A 3,227-nucleotide genomic window follows, 5' to 3' on the forward strand; every position below is an offset into this window, starting at 1 on the left:
GTGAGGTGTTATCACAATGCCAACATCGATTGTTGCCTTCAGAAATATTAAAATAACAATTCATTCTCAACTAGAAAACTCATAGCAGCCAAATTGTTGTAACACAAGTCATTCTAAATTTAATCTTTACCAGCGTGACTATACAACCGTAACTAAAAATTGTCATCATATCTGTTCAAAATCAGCAAGTTCGCAACCCTTGTGCGTGATCTAAAATCATATATACTATAAATTTATATATACATAATTTACATTATGTATACATATATTGGTATAGATATTACAATATGAAAGTTTGTGCCATGTCTGAATTATGTAAACAACAGCTATTTATAGTACATATAACATAGATAAGAAAACTTGAACCAGAAAAACAAGGAGGGGGTGAGCAAACCTGATGGACATTGCTTGGTTCACTGCATATGATGTGTCATAAGCATCATTAGGAGGATCAGGAAGAGCACCAGTATGGATGTATAACTGAATAAATCACATGCTAAGGATACCATAACAGCCAAATTGGTGGACATGTAAATAAATATAGTTGACACATCTATAAAACACAACTTCATGTTCCAACTTTCTTTTTTAATTAATTACACTGCATACTCGTGCACCCTATAACGACAATTTCCATGATATATTTCTATTGTAATTATAAAGAGTTTTCTCCAAAATTGAAGATCAATAACGGATGTTAATTAGCTACAAGTTAAATTATATTACAGATCAGCTAAATGTTATTAAGAAATAAACTTTCAATATACGTATAGATATATATACCTTTCAAGATTGTAATTTGCTATGCTAAAAAATCAAACTTCCATGTACATTATTTCACCAGTTATTAGCTACAATAGCAAAACACAATACTTAACTCTATTACACTAAAACAAGAACTATTGCAATGAACATTGAGAGTTGAGCATGTACAATTTAAATTAAAATTTGAGAGTTTACCTGTTCAACAAAGTTTGTAGATGTTTAAAATTGACAGCATCAGTTGAAATTGGATGCTGGTATATTACTTCTAATCCTTTGTCAATAGTCAATCTCGATTCATTTGGTTACCAAATCTTTTGATTGTACAGTTAAGAATTGGTCAGAGAATTTTGCTGTAAGCAGCTGAGTTTATAGCCCATAACATCGCCAATGCAATCCGTGCTTGTAAAATGCCCCAGGGCCCAATTATCAAGAACTTCACTTTCTGATGCATGGCAACTTGGAAACCTGCTATCATTGTCGATATATATCTTTTTAGTCGAGTGGATACCAAGACTTCTAATACCCACACCATGACTAAAACGAAATTTCTGCACGCTCCTCCAACTTATCTGCCATAAATAATGCATCCTCACACACTCCAAAGGACTTGTGTGATGCATTACTTTCTTTCAGCAGGTGTAAGAGATGAACTTCCTATTTAAACAAAGCAGGAGGCTTGTTAGCAGCAGTTACAGTAAAATTGGTATATTGAACAAGAGAAACTCAACAATATAGTAATTGGTCAAATAACTATATGACTTTATTAGATCCAATGTCATAAAAAAACTAATTTAAGCTCTGAAATGTTCAAGAACTTTATTTCACTTATTAAGACCGAAAGAACAATCGTTGTACATTGTACAAAAAAGATCAGTTTAAAGCACACATTTCTACATCCAAAGTAATACTCATTGTTCTCGATCCCAAAAGAAATACTGATTATTTATACTTTAAAGCCATTAGGCTTAATTACTCGTGTAGTCGTGTAAAACTTGCATTGTTGAGGACAGCTTTAGTATTACCTTGATCAACATTAATTGTTTCATAGTCAATGCCATTTGGTATACTCGCATTGTACTGATAAGGTCCCTTGCCATTAATCAGGACACCATCTGGCATTCCCAGGTCCTTGCCCGAGTCAAGGGATGACCTCAGAGCCTATCTTGAAAAAAAAAATATTTAATACAATACAACTAATACGAAAATGATATACCCATAAAACATATAAATCAATAGCAATAACTAACTGAATGGCTTTTGGTATACCAGTCACCGATGAGAATCACTATATCCCCGTCAGGCATATTAAATGGCAGCGGTATAACTTTCCGATTAGTAATGATGAAAGAACCAAAACCACCTGATGCCCTCTGAAAGTTGAGCGACAGAAAGTAAAAGAAGCTACCAATCTGATCCTTGACCTGAAACTCATAGGTCCAGTTCCACCCTGGTCGAATGGGACAGTTAGTGCCAAGAACCCCATCTTGCGAAGAAATACGACGCATTTGAACTCCAGGCCTAGAACACCAAAACAGAATACTTGCACCCTCAAAAGACATTCTTGAAACGAAAAACTTAAATCATCTCTAGAGTAAAAAACATAACCTACCAAGTTACAAGCGCATTCTCATTCAATTTGTTTCTCACATTCACAATGACATTTTCATTAGTGGTCACATTAAAAGTTGGACCCGAAAACTTTCCATTAACTGCTATAACCTGCACCAAAAACAGTACATAATATATTAGTATAACCTAAAAATGGCAATTCACGACAATGCAGTTTACATGCTTTGTGTCTAACAATAATACGATGAAGAGTAAATTCAATTGTAGCAGTCCACAGATAGAAGTGACAGAGTTCTATATCTTTGGGCATAATTAAAGAATCTTTTAGACGGATCTATGCGCTAACCAAAAAGTTACATAGTCACAAACACAACGTAACATAAAAATTAAATTATATAACATACAAAAGTAAAAGCATAAACCAATGAGTAACACAACCCAACTTTCAATCAAACTTTAAACAAATGAATACCTAGATATTAAATCCACAACCGTATGCAAAAAAGGTCCTGTATATAACATAAAATTGAAAAGAATTAATAACTCCAACATATATTGAATTAAATGAAAGCACCATACACAGGGCAAATAAGCAAATTAGGGTTTCAATTTGGAAAAACCCCAATTTAACAAGTTAGGGTTTTGATTTACAGAAACCCCAATTTACAAATTTTGTTATCATGTAGAGATGGCCATTTCGATTTAAGAATAGAGATGAGATAAGCTTACAAAGCTTAACAACAGAGCTTTAGTTGAGTTGAGATGATGAACACATAGAGATGGTGAGGGGAGGTGAGATGGTGAGAAGAGGTGAGATGAGTGGAATTGAGATGGTGAGGTGAGTTGTCGAGGTGAGAGTGAGCGGGGGGAGATGAGTGTTTAATCGAGAGAAA

The 3,227-nt window shown here is 34.0% G+C and overlaps 1 long non-coding RNA gene across 1 annotated transcript; it reads right to left on the reverse strand.

Moving 5' to 3' along the window:
• Window positions 1-982: 982 nt before the first annotated feature.
• LOC141719242 (uncharacterized) lies at window positions 983-3,227 on the reverse strand. Its single transcript, XR_012574052.1, has 6 exons — window positions 3,064-3,227; window positions 2,807-2,843; window positions 2,375-2,484; window positions 2,032-2,283; window positions 1,788-1,923; window positions 983-1,419 (listed from the first exon to the last, which is right to left on the reverse strand). It is a non-coding gene; the product is annotated as an uncharacterized LOC141719242 (long non-coding RNA).

This window comes from Apium graveolens, chromosome 1 (genome assembly GCF_009905375.1).
Source record: "Apium graveolens cultivar Ventura chromosome 1, ASM990537v1, whole genome shotgun sequence".
Taxonomy (NCBI): domain Eukaryota; kingdom Viridiplantae; phylum Streptophyta; class Magnoliopsida; order Apiales; family Apiaceae; genus Apium; species Apium graveolens.